We start from the raw sequence: 21546 nt of genomic DNA, 5'->3' as shown, positions 1-21546 counted from the left end.
CAGTCCCCTCTCCGTCACACAACCCTCTCTCCCTCACACAGCCCCCTCTCCTTCACACAACCCTCTCTCCCTCACACAGCCCCCTCTCCTTCACACAACCCTCTCTCCCTCACACAGTCCCCTCTCCCGCTCATAGTTGCCTCTCCCTCACGCAGCCCCCTCTCCCTTACACAACCCCCTCTCCCGCACACAGTCCCCTCTCCCTCACATAACCCCCCTCCCTCACATAACCCCCTCTCCCTCACACAACCCCCTCTCGCTCACATAGTCCCCTCTCGCTCACACCGTCCCCTCTCCCTCACACAGCCCCGTCTCCCTCACGCCGTCCCGTCTCCCTCACGCCGTCCCGCCTCCCTCACGCAGCCCCCTCACCCTCACACAGTCCCCTCTCCCGCACATAGTCCCCTCTCCCTCACACAGTCCCCTCTCTCACACGCAACCCCCTCTCCCTCACACAACCCCATCTCCCTCACACAGTTCCCTCTCCCTCACGCAACCCCCTCACCCTCACCCAACCCCCTCTCCCTCACGCAACCCCCTCTCCCTCACGCAACCCCCTCTCCCTCACACAGTCCCCTCTCTGTCACACAACCCTCTCTCCCTCACACAGTCCCCTCTCCCTCACGCAACCCTCTCTCCCTCACACAGTCCCCTCTCACTCACGCAACCCTCTCTCCCTCACACAGTCCCCTCTCCCGCACATAGTTGCCTCTCCCTCACGCAGTCCCCTCTCCCGCTCATAGTTGCCTCTCCCTCACACAACCCCCTCTCCCGCACACAGTCCCCTCTCCCGCACACAGTCCCCTCTCCCGCACACAGTCCCCTCTCCCTCACATAACCCCCTCTCCCTCACACAACCCCCTCTCGCTCACATAGTCCCCTCTCCCTCACACCGTCCCCTCTCCCTCACACCGTCCCGTCTCCCTCACGCCGTCCCGCCTCCCTGACGCAGCCCCCTCACCCTCACGCAGACCCCTCTACCTCACGCAGACCACTCTCCCTCACACAACCCCTTCTCCCTCACACAACCCCTTCTCCCTCACACAGACCCCTCTCCCTCACGCAACCCTCTCTCCCTCACACAGTCCCCTCTCCCGCACATAGTCCCCTCTCCCTCGCACAGTCCCCTCTCTCACACGCAACCCCCTCTCCCTCACACAACTCCATCTCCCTCACACAGTTCCCTCTCCCTCACGCAACCCCCTCTCCCTCACACAGTCCCCTCTCCGTCACACAACCCTCTCTCCCTCACACAGCCCCCTCTCCCTCACACAACCCTCTCTCCCTCACACAGTCCCCTCTCCCTCACGCAACCCTCTCCCTCACACAGTCCCCTCTCCCGCACATAGTTGCCTCTCCCTCACGCAGTCCCCTCTCCTGCACATAGTTGCCTCTCCCTCACGCAGCCCTCTGTCCCTCACACAACCCCCTCTCCCGGACACAGTCCCCTCTCCCTCACACAACCCCCTCTTGCTCACACAGTTCCCTCTCCCTCACTCCGTCCCTCTCCGTCACACAGTCCCCTCTAACTCACACAATCCCGTCTCCCTCACGCAGCCCCCTCTCCCTCACGCAGCCCCCTCTCCCTCACGCAGACCCCTCTCCCTCTCGAAGACTCCTCTCCCTCACACAACCCCTTCTCCCTCAAGCAACCCCCCTCCCTCACGCAGTCCCCTCTCGCTCAGGCAACCCCCTCTCCCTCACGCAACCCTGTCTCCCTCACACAGTCCCCTCTCCCTCACGCAGTCCCCTCTCCCTCACACAGACCCCTCTCCCTCACGCACCCCCTCTCCCTCACACAACCCCCTCTCCCTCACACAACTCCCTCTCTCTCACAGAGCCCCCTCTCCCTCAGGCAACCCCCTCTCCCTCAGGCAACCCCCTCTCCCTCACGCAACCCTGTCTCCCTCACACGGTCCTCTCTCCCTCACACAGTCCTCTCTCCCTCACACAACCCCCTCTCCCACATACAGTCCCCTCTCCCTCACACAACCCCCTCTCGCTCACACAACCCCCTCTCTCTCACAGAGCCCCCTCTCCCTCACGCAACCCTGTTTCCCTCACACAGTCCCCTCTCCCTCACACAGTCCCCTCTCCCTCACGCAACCCCCTCTCACGCACATAGACCCCTCACCCTCACACAGCCCCCTCTCGCTCACGCAGACCCCTCTCCCTCACACAACCCCCTCTCGCTCACACAACCCCCTCTCGCTCACACAACCCCCTCTCTCTCACAGAGCCCCCTCTCCCTCACGCAACCCTGTCTCCCTCACACGGTGCCCTCTCCCTCACACAGTCCCTTCTCCCTCACGCAACCCCCTCTCCCGCACATAGTCCCCTCTCCCTCACACAGCCTCCTATCCCTCACACAGCCCCCTCTCCCTCACGCAAGCCCCTCTCCCTTAGGCAAGCCCCTCTCACTCACACAACCCACTCTCTCTCACACAGCCCCCTCTCCCTCACGCAGTCCCCTCTCCTTCACGCAACCCCCTCTCCCTCATGCAACGCTCTCACACACAGTCCCGTCACCCTCACACAACCCTGTCTCCCTGACACAGTCCCCTCTCCCTCACACAGTCCCCTCTAACTCACACAGTCCCGTCTCCCTCACGCAGTGCCCTCTAACTCACACAGTCCCGTCTCCCTCACACAATCCCGTCTCCCTCACACAATCCCGTCTCCCTCACGCAGTCCCGTCTCCCTCACACAGTCCCCTCTAACTCACACAGTCCCGTCTCCCTCACACAGTCCCATCTCCCTCACACAGTCCCATCTCCCTCACACAGTCCCGTCTCCCTCACGCAGTCCCGTCTCCCTCACGCAGCCCCGTCTCCCTCACGCAGCCCCCTCTCCCTCACGCAGTCCCGTCTCCCTCACGCAGTCCCGTCTCCCTCACGCAGTGCCCTCTAACTCACACAGTCCCGTCTCCCTCACACAGTCCCCTCTCCCTCACGCCGTCTCGTCTCCCTCAGGCAGTCCCGTCTCCCTCACGCAGCCCCCTCACCCTCACGCAGACCCCTCTCCCTCACACCGTCCCATCTCCCTCACGCAGTCCCGTCTCCCTCACGCAGCCCCCTCACCCTCACGCAGACCCCTCTCCCTCACACCGTCCCGTCTCCCTCACGCAGTCCCGTCTCCCTCACGCAGTCCCGTCTCCCTCACACCGTCCCGTCTCCCTCACACCGTCCGCTCTCCCTCACGCAACCCCTCTCCCTCACGCAACTCTTCTCCCTCACACAGTCCCCTCTCTGTCACACAACCCTCTCTCCCTGACACAACCCTCTCTCCCTCACACAACGCTCTCTCCCTCACACAACCCCCTCTCCCTCACACAGTCCCCTCTCTCTCACGCAACCCCCTCTCCCTCACACAGTCCCCTCTCCCTCACGCAACCCCCTCGCCCTCACACAGTCCCCTCTCCGTCACACAACCCCCTCTCCCTCACACAGCCCCCTCTCCCTCACACAACCCTCTCTCCCTCACACAGCCCCCTCTCCCTCACACAGTCCCCTCTCCCTCACGCAACCCTCTCTCCCTCACACAGTCCCCTCTCCCTCACAAAGTCCCCTCTCCCTCACGCAACCCCCTCTCCCTCACACAACCCCATCTCCCTCACACAGTCCCCTCTCCCTCACGTAACCCCCTCTCCCTCACACAGTCCCCTCTCCGTCACACAACCCTCTCACCCTCGCACAGCCCCCTCTCCTTCACACAACCCTCTCTCCCTCACACAGTCCCCACTCCCTCACACAACCCTCTCTCCCTCACATAACCCTCTCTCCCTCACACAACCCTCTCTCCCTCACACAACCCCCTCTCCGTCACACAGTCCCCTCTCCGTCACATAGTCCCCTCTCCGTCACACAGTCCCCTCTCCCTCACACAACCCTCTCTCCCGCACATAGTCCCCTCTCCCTCACATAGTCCCCTCTCTTTCACGCAACCCCCTCTCCCTCACACAACCCCATCTCCCTCACACAGTCCCCTCTCCCTCACGTAACCCCCTCTCCCTCACACAGTCCCCTCTCCGTCACACAACCCCCTCTCCCTCACACAGCCCCCTCTCCCTCACACAACCCTCTCTCCATCACACAGCCCCCTCTCCCTCACACAGTCCCCTCTCCCTCACGCAACCCTCTCTCCCTCACACAGTCCCCTCTCCCTCACAAAGTCCCCTCTCCCTCACGCAACCCCCTCTCCCTCACACAACCCCATCTCCCTCACACAGTCCCCTCTCCCTCACGTAACCCCCTCTCCCTCACACAGTCCCCTCTCCGTCACACAACCCTCTCACCCTCGCACAGCCCCCTCTCCTTCACACAACCCTCTCTCCCTCACACAGTCCCCTCTCTCTCACGCAACCCCCTCTCCCTCACACAGTCCCCTCTCCCTCACGCAACCCCCTCTCCCTCACACAACCCTCTCTCCCTCACACAGCCCCCTCTCCCTCACACAGTCCCCTCTCCCTCACACAGTCCCCTCTCCCTCACGCAACCCACTCTCCCTCACGCAACCCTCTCTCCCTCACACAGTCCCCTCTCCCTCACACAGTCCCCTCTCCCTCACACAACCCCATCTCCCTCACACAACCCTCTCTCCCTCACACAACCCTCTCTCCCTCACACAACCCTCTCTCCCTCACACAACCCTCTCTCCCTCACACAGCCCCCTCTCCCTCACACAACCCTCTCTCCCTCACACAACCCTCTCTCCCTCACACAACCCCCTCTCCGTCACACAGTCCCCTCTCCGTCACACAGTCCCCTCTCCCTCACACAGCCCCCTCTCCCTCACACAGTCCCCTCTCCCTCACACAACCCCATCTCCCTCACACAGTCCCCTCTCCCTCACGTAACCCCCTCTCCCTCACACAGTCCCCTCTCCCTCACACAGTCCCCTCTCCCTCACACAACCCTCTCTCCCTCACACAGTCCCCTCTCCCTCACACAGTCCTCTCTCCCTCACACAGTCCTCTCTCCCTCACACAGTCCCCTCTCCCTCACATAGTCCCCTCTCCCTCACATAGTCCCCTCTCCCGCACATAGTCCCCTCTCCCTCACATAGTCCCCTCTCCCTCACGCAACCCCATCTCCCTCACACAACCCCATCTCCCTCACACAGTCCCCTCTCCCTCACGTAACCCCCTCTCCCTCACACAGTCCCCTCTCCGTCACACAACCCTCTCTCCCTCACACAGCCCCCTCTCCTTCACACAACCCTCTCTCCCTCACACAGTCCCCTCTCCCTCACGCAACCCTCTCTCCCTCACGCAGTCCCCTCTCCCGCTCATAGTTGCCTCACCCTCGCGCAGCCCTCTCTCCCTCACACAACCCCCTCTCGCTCACATAGTCCCCTCTCGCTCACACCGTCCCCTCTCCCTCACACAGTCCCCTCTAACTCACGCCGTCCCGTCTCCCTCACGCCGTCCCGCATCCCTCACGCAGCCCCCTCACCCTCACGCAGCCCCCTCACCCTCACGCAGACCCCTCACCCTCACGCAGACCCCTCTCCCTCACGCAGACCCCTCTCCCTCACGCAGACTCCTCTCCCTCACACAACCCCTTCTCCCTCACACAGACCCCTCTCCCTCACGCAACCCTCTCTCCCTCACACAGTCCCCTCTCCCGCACATAGTCCCCTCTCCCTCACACAGTTCCCTCTCTCACACGCAACCCCCTCTCCCTCACACAACCCCATCTCCCTCACACAGTTCCCTCTCCCTCACGCAAACACCTCTCCCTCACGCAACCCCCTCTCCCACACACAGTCCCCTCTCCCTCACACAGTCCCCTCTCCCTCACACAGTCCCCTCTCCGTCACACAACCCTCTCTCCCTCACACAGTCCCCTCTCCCTCACACAACCCTCTCTCCCTCACACAGTCCCCTCTCCCTCACGCAACCCTCTCCCTCACACAGTCCCCTCTCCCGCACATAGTTACCTCTCCCTCACGCAGTCCCCTCTCCCGCACATAGTTGCCTCTCCCTCACGCAGCCCTCTGTCCCTCACACAACCCCCTCTCCCGCACACAGTCCCCTCTCCCTCACATAACCCCCCTCCCTCACATAACCCCCTCTCCCTCACACAACCCCCTCTCGCTCACACAGTCCCCTCTCCCTCACACCGTCCCCTCTCCGTCACACAGTCCCCTCTAACTCACACAATCCCGTCTCCCTCACGCCGTCCCGTCTCCCTCACGCCGTCCCGTCTCCCTCACGCCGTCCCGTCTCCCTCACGCAGCCCCCTCTCCCTCACGCAGACCCCTCTCCCTCTCGAAGACTCCTCTCCCTCACACAACCCCTTCTCCCTCAAGCAACCCCCCTCCCTCACGCAACCCTTCTCCCTCACACAGTCCCCTCTCGCTCAGGCAACCCCCTCTCCCTCACGCAACCCTGTCTCCCTCACACAGTCCCCTCTCCCTCAGGCAACCCTCTCCCTCACACAGTGCCCTCTCCCGCACATAGTTGCCTCTCCCTCACGCAGTCCCCTCTCCCGCTCATAGTTGCCTCTCCCTCACGCAGCCCTCTCTCCCTCACACAACCCCCTCTCGCTCACATAGCCCCCTCTCCCTCACACCGTCCCCTCTCCCTCACACCGTCCCCTCTCCCTCACACAGTCCCCTCTAACTCACGCCGTCCCGTCTCCTTCACGCCGTCCCGTCTCCCTCACGCCGTCCCGCCTCCCTCACGCAGCCCCCTCACCCTCACGCAGACCCCTCTCCCTCACGAAGACTCCTCTCCCTCACACAACCCCTTCTCCCTCACACAGACCCCTCTCCCTCACGCAACCCTCTCTCCCGCACACAGTCCCCTCTCCCGCACATAGTCCCCTCTCCCTCACACAGTCCCCTCTCTCACACGCAACCCCCTCTCCCTCACACAACCCCATCTCCCTCACACAGTTCCCTCTCCCTCACGCAACCCCCTCTCCCTCACACAGTCCCCTCTCCGTCACACAACCCTCTCTCCCTCACACAGCCCCCTCTCCCTCACACAGTCCCCTCTCCCGCACATAGTTGCCTCTCCCTCACGCAGTCCCCTCTCCCGCACATAGTTGCCTCTCCCTCACGCAGCCCTCTGTCCCTCACACAACCCCCTCTCCCGCACACAGTCCCCTCTCCCTCACATAACCCACCTCCCTCACATAACGCCCCTCCCTCACATAACCCCCTCTCCCTCACACAACCCCCTCTTGCTCACACAGTTCCCTCTCCCTCACACCGTCCCCTCTCCGTCACACAGTCCCCTCTAACTCACACAATCCCGTCTCCCTCACGCAGCCCCCTCTCCCTCACGCAGCCCCCTCTCCCTCACGCAGACCCCTCTCCCTCACGCAGACCCCTCTCCCTCACGCAACCCCCTCTCCCTCACGCAACCCCCTCTCCCTCACACAGACCCCTCTCCCTCACGCACCCCCTCTCTCTCACACAACCCTCTCTCCCTCACACAACTCCCTCTCTCTCACAGAGCCCCCTCTCCCTCAGGCAACCCCCTCTCCCTCACGCAACCCTTCTCCCTCACACAGTCCCCTCTCCCTCAGGCAACCCCCTCTCCCCCACGCAACCCTGTCTCCCTCACACAGTCCCCTCTCCCTCACACAGACCCCTCTCCCTCACGCACCCCCTCTCCCTCACACAACCCTCTCTCCCTCACACAACTCCCTCTCTCTCAAAGAGCCCCCTCTCCCTCAGGCAACCCCCTCTCCCTCACGCAACCCCCTCTCCCTCACACGGTCCCCTCTCCCTCACACGGTCCCCTCTCCCTCACACGGTCCCCTCTCCCTCACGCAACCCTCTCTCCCGCACACAGTCCCCTCTCCCGCACATAGTCCCCTCTCCCTCACGCAGTCCCCTCTCTCACACGCAACCCCCTCTCCCTCACACAACCCCATCTCCCTCACACAGTTCCCTCTCCCTCACGCAACCCCCTCTCCCTCACACAGTCCACACTCCGTCACACAACCCTCTCTCCCTCACACAGCCCCCTCTCCCTCACACAGTCCCCTCTCCCTCACGCAACCCTCTCCCTCACACAGTCCCCTCTCCCGCACATAGTTGCCTCTCCCTCACGCAGTCCCCTCTCCCGCACATAGTTGCCTCTCCCTCACGCAGCCCTCTGTCCCTCACACAACCCCCTCTCCCGCACACAGTCCCCTCTCCCTCACACGGTCCCCTCTCCCTCACACAGTCCCCTCTCCCTCACACAACCCCCTCTCCCACATACAGTCGCCTCTCCCTCACACAACCCCCTCTCGCTCACACAACCCCCTCTCTCTCACAGAGCCCCCTCTCCCTCACGCAACCCTGTCTCCCTCACACAGTCCCCTCTCCCTCACACAGTCCCCTCTCCCTCACGCAATCCCCTCTCCCGCACATAGTCCCCTCTCCCTCACACAGCCCCCTCTCCCTCACACAGCCCCCTCTCCTTCACACAGCCCCCTCTCCCTCACGCAGCCCCCTCTCCCTCACGCAGACCCCTCTCCCTCACGCAACCCCTCTCCCTCACGCAGTCCCCTCTCCCTCATGCAACCCCTCTCCCTCACGCAACCCCTCTCCCTCACGCAACCCCCTCTCCCTCACGCAACCCCCTCTCCCTCACACAGTCCCCTCTCCCTCACACAGTCCCCTCTCCCTCACACAGTCCCCTCTCCCTCACACAACCCCCTCTCCCACATACGGTCCCCTCTCCCTCACACAACCCCCTCTCCCTCACACAACCCCCTCTCTCTCACAGAGCCCCCTCTCCCTCACGCAACCCTCTCTCCCGCACACAGTCCCCTCTCCCGCACATAGTCCCCTCTCCCTCACGCAGTCCCCTCTCTCACACGCAACCCCCTCTCCCTCACACAACCCCATCTCCCTCACACAGTTCCCTCTCCCTCACGCAACCCCCTCTCCCTCACACAGTCCACACTCCGTCACACAACCCTCTCTCCCTCACACAGCCCCCTCTCCCTCACACAGTCCCCTCTCCCTCACGCAACCCTCTCCCTCACACAGTCCCCTCTCCGGCACATAGTTGCCTCTCCCTCACGCAGTCCCCTCTCCCGCACATAGTTGCCTCTCCCTCACGCAGCCCTCTGTCCCTCACACAACCCCCTCTCCCGCACACAGTTCCCTCTCCCTCACATAACCCCCCTCCCTCACATAACGCCCCTCCCTCACATAACCCCCTCTCCCTCACACAACCCCCTCTTGCTCACACAGTTCCCTCTCCCTCACACCGTCCCCTCTCCGTCACACAGTCCCCTCTAACTCACACAATCCCGTCTCCCTCACGCAGCCCCCTCTCCCTCACGCAGCCCCCTCTCCCTCACGCAACCCCCTCTCCCTCACGCAGACCCCTCTCCCTCTCGAAGACTCCTCTCCCTCACACAACCCCTTCTCCCTCAAGCAACCCCCCTCCCTCACGCAACCCTTCTCCCTCACACAGTCCCCTCTCCCTCAGGCAACCCCCTCTCCCTCACGCAACCCTGTCTCCCTCACACAGTCCCCTCTCCCTCACACAGTCCCCTCTCCCTCACACAGTCCCCTCTCCCTCACGCAACCCCCTCTCCCTCACGCAACCCCCTCTCCCTCACGCAACCCCCTCTCCCTCACACAGTCCCCTCTCCCTCACACAGACCCCTCTCCCTCACGCACCCCCTCTCCCTCACACAACCCCCTCTCCCTCACACAACTCCCTCTCTCTCACAGAGCCCCCTCTCCCTCAGGCAACCCCCTCTCCCTCAGGCAACCTCCTCTCCCTCACACGGTCCCCTCTCCCTCACACGGTCCCCTCTCCCTCACACAGTCCCCTCTCCCTCACACAACCCCCTCTCCCACATACAGTCCCCTCTCCCTCACACAACACCCTCTCGCTCACACAACCCCCTCTCTCTCACAGAGCCCCCTCTCCCTCACGCAACCCTGTCTCCCTCACACAGTCCCCTCTCCCTCACACAGTCCCCTCTCCCTCACGTAACCCCCTCTCCCGCACATAGTCCCCTCTCCCTCACACAGCCCCCTCTCCCTCACACAGCCCCCTCTCCTTCACACAGCCCCGTCTCCCTCACGCAGACCCCTCTCCCTCACGCAACCCCTCTCCCTCACGCAACCCCCTCTCCCTCACGCAGTCCCCTCTCCCTCACGCAACCCCCTCGCCCTCACGCAACCCCTCTCCCTCACGCAACCCCCTCTCCCTCACGCAACCCCCTCTCCCTCACACAGTCCCCTCTGCCTCACACAGTCCCCTCTCCCTCACACAACCCCCTCTCCCACATACGGTCCCCTCTCCCTCACACAACCCCCTCTCGCTCACACAACCCCCTCTCTCTCACAGAGCCCCCTCTCCCTCACGCAACCCTGTCTCCCTCACACGGTTCCCTCTCCCTCACACAGTCCCCTCTCCCTCACGCAACCCCCTCTCCCGCACATAGTCCCCTCTCCCTCACACAGCCCCCTCTCCCTCACGCAGACGCCTCTCCCTCACGCAACCCCTCTCCCTCACGCAACCCTTCTCCCTCACACAGTCCCCTCTCCCTCACGCAACCCTGTCTCCCTCACAAAGCCCCCTCTCCCTCACACAGTCCCCTCTCCCTCACGCAACCCCCTCTAACTCACACAGTCCCATCTCCCTCACACAGACCCCTCTCCCTCTCGTAACCCCTCTCCCTCACGCAACCCCCTCTCCCTCACACAGTCCCCTCTCCATCACACAGTCCCCTCTCCCTCACACAACCCTCTCTCCCACATACAGTCCCCTCTCGCTCACACAACCCCCTCTTGCTCACACAACCCCCTCTTGCTCACACAACCCCCTCTCGCTCACACAACCCCCTCTCGCTCACACAGCCCCCTCTCGCTCACACAGCCCCCTCTCGCTCACACAGCCCCCTCTCGCTCACACAGCCCCCTCTCCCTCACGCAAGCCCCTCTCCCTCAGGCAAGCCCCTCTCCCTCACACAACCCCCTCTCGCTCACACAGCCCCCTCTCCCTCACGCAAGCCCCTCTCCCTCACGCAAGCCCTTCTCCCTCAGGCAAGCCCCTCTCCCTCACACAACCCCCTCTCTCTCACACAGCCCCCTCTCCCTCACGCAGTCCCCTCTCCATCACGCAACCCCCTCTCCCTCATGCAACGCTCTCACACACAGTCCCGTCACCCTCACACAACCCTGTTTCCCTGATACAGTCCCGTCTCCCTCACACAGTCCCCTCTAACTCACACAGTCCCGTCTCCCTCACACAATCCCGTCTCCCCCACGCAGTCCCGTCTCCCCCACGCAGTCCCGTCTCCCTCACACAGTCCCCTCTAACTCACACAGTCCCGTCTCCCTCACACAGTCCCGACTCCCTCACACCGTCCCATCTCCCTCACGCAGTCCTGTCTCCCTCACGCAGTCCTGTCTCCCTCAAGCAGTCCCCTCTCCCTCACACAGTCCCCTCTCCCTCACACAGTCCCGTCTCCCTCACACAGTCCCGTCTCCCTCACGCAGTCCCGTCTCCCTCACGCAGCCCCCTCTCCCTCACACAGTCCCCTCTCCCTCACACAGTCCCCTCTCCCTCACACAGTCCCGTCTCCCTCATGCCGTCCCGTCTCCCTCACGCAGCCCCGTCTCCCTCACGCAGTCCCCTCTCCCTCGCACAGTCCCCTCTCCCTCACACCGTCCCGTCTCCCTCACGCACTCTCGTCTCCCTCACACCGTCCCGTCTCCCTCACACAGTCCCGTCTCCCTCACTCCGTCCGCTCTCCCTCACGCAGCCCCCTCTCCCTCACGCAGCCCCCACTCCCTCACGCAGCCCCCACTCCCTCACGCAGACCCCTCTCCCTCATGCAACCCCTCTCCCTCACGCAACCCCCTCTCCCTCACGCAACCCCTCTCCCTCACACAGTCCCCTCTCCGTCACACAACCCTCTCTCCCTCACACAACCCTCTCTCCCTCACACAACCCTCTCTCCCTCACACAGTCCCCTCTCCCTCACACAACCCCCTCTCCCACATACGGTCCCCTCTCCCTCACACAACCCCCTCTCGCTCACACAACCCCCTCTCTCTCACAGAGCCCCCTCTCCCTCACGCAACCCTCTCTCCCGCACACAGTCCCCTCTCCCGCACATAGTCCCCTCTCCCTCACGCAGTCCCCTCTCTCACACGCAACCCCCTCTCCCTCACACAACCCCATCTCCCTCACACAGTTCCCTCTCCCTCACGCAACCCCCTCTCCCTCACAAAGTCCACACTCCGTCACACAACCCTCTCTCCCTCACACAGCCCCCTCTCCCTCACACAGTCCCCTCTCCCTCACGCAACCCTCTCCCTCACACAGTCCCATCTCCCGCACATAGTTGCCTCTCCCTCACGCAGTCCCCTCTCCCGCACATAGTTGCCTCTCCCTCACGCAGCCCTCTGTCCCTCACACAACCCCCTCTCCCGCACACAGTCCCCTCTCCCTCACATAACCCCCCTCCCTCACATAACGCCCCTCCCTCACATAACCCCCTCTCCCTCACACAACCCCCTCTTGCTCACACAGTTCCCTCTCCCTCACACCGTCCCCTCTCCGTCACACAGTCCCCTCTAACTCACACAATCCCGTCTCCCTCACGCCGCCCCCTCTCCCTCACGCAGCCCCCTCTCCCTCACGCAGCCCCCTCTCCCTCACGCAGACCCCTCTCCCTCTCGAAGACTCCTCTCCCTCACACAACCCCTTCTCCCTCAAGCAACCCCCCTCCCTCACGCAACCCTTCTCCCTCACACAGTCCCCTCTCCCTCAGGCAACCCCATCTCCCTCACGCAACCCTGTCTCCCTCACACAGTCCCCTCTCCCTCACACAGTCCCCTCTCCCTCACGCAACCCCCTCTCCCTCACGCAACCCCCTCTCCCTCACACAGTCCCCTCTCCCTCACACAGACCCCTCTCCCTCACACAGACCCCTCTCCCTCACACAACCCCCTCTCCCTCACACAACTCCCTCTCTCTCACAGAGCCCCCTCTCCCTCAGGCAACCCCCTCTCCCTCACACGGTCCCCTCTCCCTCACACGGTCCCCTCTCCCTCACACGGTCCCCTCTCCCTCACACAACCCCCTCTCCCACATACAGTCCCCTCTCCCTCACACAACTCCCTCTCTCTCACAGAGCCCCCTCTCCCTCAGGCAACCCCCTCTCCCTCAGGCAACCCCCTCTCCCTCACGCAACCCCCTCTCCCTCACACGGTCCCCTCTCCCTCACACGGTCCCCTCTCCCTCACACAACCCCCTCTCGCTCACACAACCCCCTCTCGCTCACACAACCCCCTCTCTCTCACAGAGCCCCCTCTCCCTCACGCAACCCTGTCTCCCTCACACAGTCCCCTCTCCCTCACACAGTCCCCTCTCCCTCACGCAACCCCCTCTCCCTCACGCAACCCCCTCTCCCTCACGCAACCCCCTCTCCCTCACACAACCCTCTCTCCCTCACACAGCCCCCTCTCCCTCACACAGTCCCCTCTCCCTCACACAGTCCCCTCTCCCTCACGCAACCCTCTCTCCCTCACGCAACCCTCTCTCCCTCACGCAACCCTCTCTCCCTCACACAGTCCCCTCTCCCGCACATAGTCCCCTCTCCCTCACATAGTCCCCTCTCTTTCACGCAACCCCCTCTCCCTCACACAGCCCCCTCTCCCTCACACAGTCCCCTCTCCCTCACACAACCCCATCTCCCTCACACAGTCCCCTCTCCCTCACACAACCCTCTCTCCCTCACACAACCCTCTCTCCCTCACACAGCCCCCTCTCCCTCACACAGTCCCCTCTCCCTCACACAACCCTCTCTCCCTCACACAACCCTCTCTCCCTCACACAACCCCCTCTCCGTCACACAGTTCCCTCTCCCTCACACAACCCTCTCTCCCTCACACAGTCCCCTCTCCCTCACGCAACCCACTCTCCCTCACACAGTCCCCTCTCCCTCACACAGTCCCCTCTCCCGCACATAGTCCCCTCTCCCGCACATTGTCCCCTCTCCCTCACATAGTCCCCTCTCCCTCACGCAACCCCCTCTCCCTCACACAACCCCATCTCCCTCACACAGTCCCCTCTCCCTCACGTAACCCCCTCTCCCTCACACAGTCCCCTCTCCCTCACACAGTCCCCTCTCCCTCACACAGTCCCCTCTCCCTCACGCAACCCTCTCTCCCTCACACAGTCCTCTCTCCCTCACACAGTCCTCTCTCCCTCACACAGTCCCCTCTCCCTCACACAGTCCCCTCTCCCTCACATAGTCCCCTCTCCCGCACATAGTCCCCTCTCCCTCACATAGTCCCCTCTCCCTCACGCAACCCCATCTCCCTCACACAACCCCATCTCCCTCACACAGTCCCCTCTCCCTCACGTAACCCCCTCTCCCTCACACAGTCCCCTCTCCGTCACACAACCCTCTCTCCCTCACACAGCCCCCTCTCCTTCACACAACCCTCTCTCCCTCACACAGTCCCCTCTCCCTCACGCAACCCTCTCTCCCTCACGCAGTCCCCTCTCCCGCTCATAGTTGCCTCTCCCTCACGCAGCCCTCTCTCCTTCACACAACCCCCTCTCGCTCACATAGTCCCCTCTCGCTCACACCGTCCCCTCTCCCTCACACAGTCCCCTCTAACTCACGCCGTCCCGTCTCCCTCACGCCGTCCCGCCTCCCTCACGCCGTCCCGCCTCCCTCACGCAGCCCCCTCACCCTCACGCAGCCCCCTCACCCTCACGCAGACCCCTCTCCCTCACGCAGACCCCTCTCCCTCACGCAGACCCCTCTCCCTCACACAACCCCTTCTCCCTCACACAGACCCCTCTCCCTCACGCAACCCTCTATCCCTCACACAGTCCCCTCTCCCGCACATAGTCCCCTCTCCCTCACACAGTTCCCTCTCTCACACGCAACCCCCTCTCCCTCACACAACCCCATCTCCCTCACACAGTTCCCTCTCCCTCACGCAAACACCTCTCCCTCACGCAACCCCCTCTCCCACACACAGTCCCCTCTCCCTCACACAGTCCCCTCTCCCTCACACAGTCCCCTCTCCGTCACACAACCCTCTCTCCCTCACACAGTCCCCTCTCCCTCACACAACCCTCTCTCCCTCACACCGTCCCCTCTCCCTCACGCAACCCTCTCCCTCACACAGTCCCCTCTCCCGCACATAGTTGCCTCTCCCTCACGCAGTCCCCTCTCCCGCACATAGTTGCCTCTCCCTCACGCAGCCCTCTGTCCCTCACACAACCCCCTCTCCCGCACACAGTCCCCTCTCCCTCACATAACCCCCCTCCCTCACATAACCCCCTCTCCCTCACACAACCCCCTCTTGCTCACACAGTCCCCTCTAACTCACTCAATCCCGTCTCCCTCACGCCGTCCCGTCTCCCTCACGCCGTCCCGTCTCCCTCACGCCGTCCCGTCTCCCTCACGCAGCCCCCTCTCCCTCACGCAGACCCCTCTCCCTCTCGAAGACTCCTCTCCCACATACAGTCCCCTCTCCCTCACACACCTCCCTCTCTCTCACAGAGCCCCCTCTCCCTCAGGCAACCCCCTCTCCCTCACGCAACCCTGTCTCCCTCACACGGACCCCTCTCCCTCACACAGTCCCCTCTCCCTCACGCAACCCCCTCTCCCGCACATAGTCCCCTCACCCTCACACAGCCCCCTCTCCCTCACACAGCCCCCTCTCCCTCACGCAGACCCCTCTCCCTCACGCAACCCCTCTCCCTCACGCAACCCCTCTCCCTCACGCAACCCCTCTCCCTCACACAGTCCCCTCTCCCTCACGCAACCCTGTCTCCCTCACACAGTCCCCTCTCCCTCACACAGTCCCCTCTCCCTCACGCAACCCCCTCTCCCGCACATAGTCCCCTCTCCCTCACACAGCCCCCTCTCTCTCACGCAGCCCCCTCTCCCTCACGCAGCCCCCTCTCCCTCACGCAGCCCCCTCTCCCTCACGCAGACCCCTCTCCCTCTTGAAGACTCCTCTCCCTCACACAACCCCTTCTCCCTCAAGCAACCCCCCTCCCTCACGCAACCGTTCTCCCTCACACAGTCCCCTCTCACTCAGGCAACCCCCTCTCCCTCACGCAACCCCCTCTAACTCACACAGTCCCCTCTCCCTCACACAGACCTCTCTCCCTCACGCAACCCCTCTCCCTCACGCAACCCCCTCTCCCTCAGGCAACCCCCTCTCTCTCACAGAGCCCCCTCTCCCTCACGCAACCCTGTCTCCCTCACACGCTCCCCTCTCCCTCACATAGTCCCCTCTCCCTCACGCAACCCCCTCTCCCGCACATAGTCCCCTCTCCCTCACACAGCCCCCTCTCTCTCACACAGCCCCCTCTCCCTCACGGAGCCCTCTCTCCCTCACGCAGACCCCTCTCCCTCTTGAAGACTCCTCTCCCTCACACAACCCCTTCTCCCTCAAGCAACCCCCCTCCCTCACGCAACCGTTCTCCCTCACACAGTCCCCTCTCACTCAGGCAACCCCCTCTCCCTCACGCAACCCCCTCTCCTTCAGGCAACCCCCTCTCCCTCACATAGTCCCCTCTCCCTCACACAGTCCCCTCTCCCTCACACAACCCCCTCTCCCTCACACAGTCCCCTCTCCCTCAGGCAACCCCCTCTCCCTCACGCAACCCTTCTCCCTCACACAGTCCCCTCTCCCTCAGGCAACCCCATCTCCCTCACGCAACCCTGTCTCACTCACACAGTCCCCTCTCCCTCACACAGTCCCCTCTCCCTCACGCAACCCCCTCTCCCTCACGCAACCCCCTCTCCCTCACACAGTCCCCTCTCCCTCACACAGACCCCTCTCCCTCACACAGACCCCTCTCCCTCACACAACCCCCTCTCCCTCACACAACTCCCTCTCTCTCACAGAGCCCCCTCTCCCTCAGGCAACCCCCTCTCCCTCACACGGTCCCCTCTCCCTCACACGGTCCCCTCTCCCTCACACGGTCCCCTCTCCCTCACACAACCCCCTCTCCCACATACAGTCCCCTCTCCCTCACACAACTCCCTCTCTCTCACAGAGCCCCCTCTCCCTCAGGCAACCCCCTCTCCCTCAGGCAACCCCCTCTCCCTCACGCAACCCCCTCTCCCTCACACGGTCCCCTCTCCCTCACACGGTCCCCTCTCCCTCACACAACCCCCTCTCGCTCACACAACCCCCTCTCGCTCACACAACCCCCTCTCTCTCACAGAGCCCCCTCTCCCTCACGCAACCCTGTCTCCCTCACACAGTCCCCTCTCCCTCACACAGTCCCCTCTCCCTCACGCAACCCCCTCTCCCTCACGCAACCCCCTCTCCCTCACGCAACCCCCTCTCCCTCACACAACCCTCTCTCCCTCACACAGCCCCCTCTCCCTCACACAGTCCCCTCTCCCTCACACAGTCCCCTCTCCCTCACGCAACCCTCTCTCCCTCACGCAACCCTCTCTCCCTCACACAGTCCCCTCTCCCGCACATAGTCCCCTCTCCCTCACATAGTCCCCTCTCTTTCACGCAACCCCCTCTCCCTCACACAGCCCCCTCTCCCTCACACAGTCCCCTCTCCCTCACACAACCCCATCTCCCTCACACAGTCCCCTCTCCCTCACACAACCCTCTCTCCCTCACACAACCCTCTCTCCCTCACACAGCCCCCTCTCCCTCACACAGTCCCCTCTCCCTCACACAACCCTCTCTCCCTCACACAACCCTCTCTCCCTCACACAACCCCCTCTCCGTCACACAGTTCCCTCTCCCTCACACAACCCTCTCTCCCTCACACAGTCCCCTCTCCCTCACGCAACCCACTCTCCCTCACACAGTCCCCTCTCCCTCACACAGTCCCCTCTCCCGCACATAGTCCCCTCTCCCGCACATTGTCCCCTCTCCCTCACATAGTCCCCTCTCCCTCACGCAACCCCCTCTCCCTCACACAACCCCATCTCCCTCACACAGTCCCCTCTCCCTCACGTAACCCCCTCTCCCTCACACAGTCCCCTCTCCCTCACACAGTCCCCTCTCCCTCACACAGTCCCCTCTCCCTCACGCAACCCTCTCTCCCTCACACAGTCCTCTCTCCCTCACACAGTCCTCTCTCCCTCACACAGTCCCCTCTCCCTCACACAGTCCCCTCTCCCTCACATAGTCCCCTCTCCCGCACATAGTCCCCTCTCCCTCACATAGTCCCCTCTCCCTCACGCAACCCCATCTCCCTCACACAACCCCATCTCCCTCACACAGTCCCCTCTCCCTCACGTAACCCCCTCTCCCTCACACAGTCCCCTCTCCGTCACACAACCCTCTCTCCCTCACACAGCCCCCTCTCCTTCACACAACCCTCTCTCCCTCACACAGTCCCCTCTCCCTCACACAACTCCCTCTCTCTCACAGAGCCCCCTCTCCCTCAGGCAACCCCCTCTCCCTCAGGCAACCCCCTCTCCCTCACGCAACCCCCTCTCCCTCACACGGTCCCCTCTCCCTCACACGGTCCCCTCTCCCTCACACAACCCCCTCTCGCTCACACAACCCCCTCTCGCTCACACAACCCCCTCTCTCTCACAGAGCCCCCTCTCCCTCACGCAACCCTGTCTCCCTCACACAGTCCCCTCTCCCTCACACAGTCCCCTCTCCCTCACGCAACCCCCTCTCCCTCACGCAACCCCCTCTCCCTCACGCAACCCCCTCTCCCTCACACAACCCTCTCTCCCTCACACAGCCCCCTCTCCCTCACACAGTCCCCTCTCCCTCACACAGTCCCCTCTCCCTCACGCAACCCTCTCTCCCTCACGCAACCCTCTCTCCCTCACACAGTCCCCTCTCCCGCACATAGTCCCCTCTCCCTCACATAGTCCCCTCTCTTTCACGCAACCCCCTCTCCCTCACACAGCCCCCTCTCCCTCACACAGTCCCCTCTCCCTCACACAACCCCATCTCCCTCACACAGTCCCCTCTCCCTCACACAACCCTCTCTCCCTCACACAACCCTCTCTCCCTCACACAGCCCCCTCTCCCTCACACAGTCCCCTCTCCCTCACACAACCCTCTCTCCCTCACACAACCCTCTCTCCCTCACACAACCCCCTCTCCGTCACACAGTTCCCTCTCCCTCACACAACCCTCTCTCCCTCACACAGTCCCCTCTCCCTCACGCAACCCACTCTCCCTCACACAGTCCCCTCTCCCTCACACAGTCCCCTCTCCCGCACATAGTCCCCTCTCCCGCACATTGTCCCCTCTCCCTCACATAGTCCCCTCTCCCTCACGCAACCCCCTCTCCCTCACACAACCCCATCTCCCTCACACAGTCCCCTCTCCCTCACGTAACCCCCTCTCCCTCACACAGTCCCCTCTCCCTCACACAGTCCCCTCTCCCTCACACAGTCCCCTCTCCCTCACGCAACCCTCTCTCCCTCACACAGTCCTCTCTCCCTCACACAGTCCTCTCTCCCTCACACAGTCCCCTCTCCCTCACACAGTCCCCTCTCCCTCACATAGTCCCCTCTCCCGCACATAGTCCCCTCTCCCTCACATAGTCCCCTCTCCCTCACGCAACCCCATCTCCCTCACACAACCCCATCTCCCTCACACAGTCCCCTCTCCCTCACGTAACCCCCTCTCCCTCACACAGTCCCCTCTCCGTCACACAACCCTCTCTCCCTCACACAGCCCCCTCTCCTTCACACAACCCTCTCTCCCTCACACAGTCCCCTCTCCCTCACGCAACCCTCTCTCCCTCACGCAGTCCCCTCTCCCGCTCATAGTTGCCTCTCCCTCACGCAGCCCTCTCTCCTTCACACAACCCCCTCTCGCTCACATAGTCCCCTCTCGCTCACACCGTCCCCTCTCCCTCACACAGTCCCCTCTAACTCACGCCGTCCCGTCTCCCTCACGCCGTCCCGCCTCCCTCACGCCGTCCCGCCTCCCTCACGCAGCCCCCTCACCCTCACGCAGCCCCCTCACCCTCACGCAGACCCCTCTCCCTCACGCAGACCCCTCTCCCTCACCCAGACCCCTCTCCCTCACACAACCCCTTCTCCCTCACACAGACCCCTCTCCCTCACGCAACCCTCTATCCCTCACACAGTCCCCTCTCCCGCACATAGTCCCCTCTCCCTCACACAGTTCCCTCTCTCACACGCAACCCCCTCTCCCTCACACAACCCCATCTCCCTCACACAGTTCCCTCTCCCTCACGCAAACACCTCTCCCTCACGCAACCCCCTCTCCCACACACAGTCCCCTCTCCCTCACACAGTCCCCTCTCCCTCACACAGTCCCCTCTCCGTCACACAACCCTCTCTCCCTCACACAGTCCCCTCTCCCTCACACAACCCTCTCTCCCTCACACCGTCCCCTCTCCCTCACGCAACCCTCTCCCTCACACAGTCCCCTCTCCCGCACATAGTTGCCTCTCCCTCACGCAGTCCCCTCTCCCGCACATAGTTGCCTCTCCCTCACGCAGCCCTCTGTCCCTCACACAACCCCCTCTCCCGCACACAGTCCCCTCTCCCTCACATAACCCCCCTCCCTCACATAACCCCCTCTCCCTCACACAACCCCCTCTTGCTCACACAGTCCCCTCTAACTCACTCAATCCCGTCTCCCTCACGCCGTCCCGTCTCCCTCACGCCGTCCCGTCTCCCTCACGCAGCCCCCTCTCCCTCACGCAGACCCCTCTCCCTCTCGAAGACTCCTCTCCCACATACAGTCCCCTCTCCCTCACACACCTCCCTCTCTCTCACAGAGCCCCCTCTCCCTCAGGCAACCCCCTCTCCCTCACGCAACCCTGTCTCCCTCACACGGACCCCTCTCCCTCACACAGTCCCCTCTCCCTCACGCAACCCCCTCTCCCGCACATAGTCCCCTCACCCTCACACAGCCCCCTCTCCCTCACACAGCCCCCTCTCCCTCACGCAGACCCCTCTCCCTCACGCAACCCCTCTCCCTCACGCAACCCCTCTCCCTCACGCAACCCCTCTCCCTCACACAGTCCCCTCTCCCTCACGCAACCCTGTCTCCCTCACACAGTCCCCTCTCCCTCACACAGTCCCCTCTCCCTCACGCAACCCCCTCTCCCGCACATAGTCCCCTCTCCCTCACACAGCCCCCTCTCTCTCACGCAGCCCCCTCTCCCTCACGCAGCCCCCTCTCCCTCACGCAGCCCCCTCTCCCTCACGCAGACCCCTCTCCCTCTTGAAGACTCCTCTCCCTCACACAACCCCTTCTCCCTCAAGCAACCCCCCTCCCTCACGCAACCGTTCTCCCTCACACAGTCCCCTCTCACTCAGGCAACCCCCTCTCCCTCACGCAACCCCCTCTAACTCACACAGTCCCCTCTCCCTCACACAGACCTCTCTCCCTCACGCAACCCCTCTCCCTCACGCAACCCCCTCTCCCTCAGGCAACCCCCTCTCTCTCACAGAGCCCCCTCTCCCTCACGCAACCCTGTCTCCCTCACACGCTCCCCTCTCCCTCACATAGTCCCCTCTCCCTCACGCAACCCCCTCTCCCGCACATAGTCCCCTCTCCCTCACACAGCCCCCTCTCTCTCACACAGCCCCCTCTCCCTCA

This window comes from Stegostoma tigrinum, chromosome 42 (genome assembly GCF_030684315.1).
Source record: "Stegostoma tigrinum isolate sSteTig4 chromosome 42, sSteTig4.hap1, whole genome shotgun sequence".
NCBI lineage: Eukaryota > Metazoa > Chordata > Chondrichthyes > Orectolobiformes > Stegostomatidae > Stegostoma > Stegostoma tigrinum.
This window is presented reverse-complemented; position numbering follows the sequence as displayed.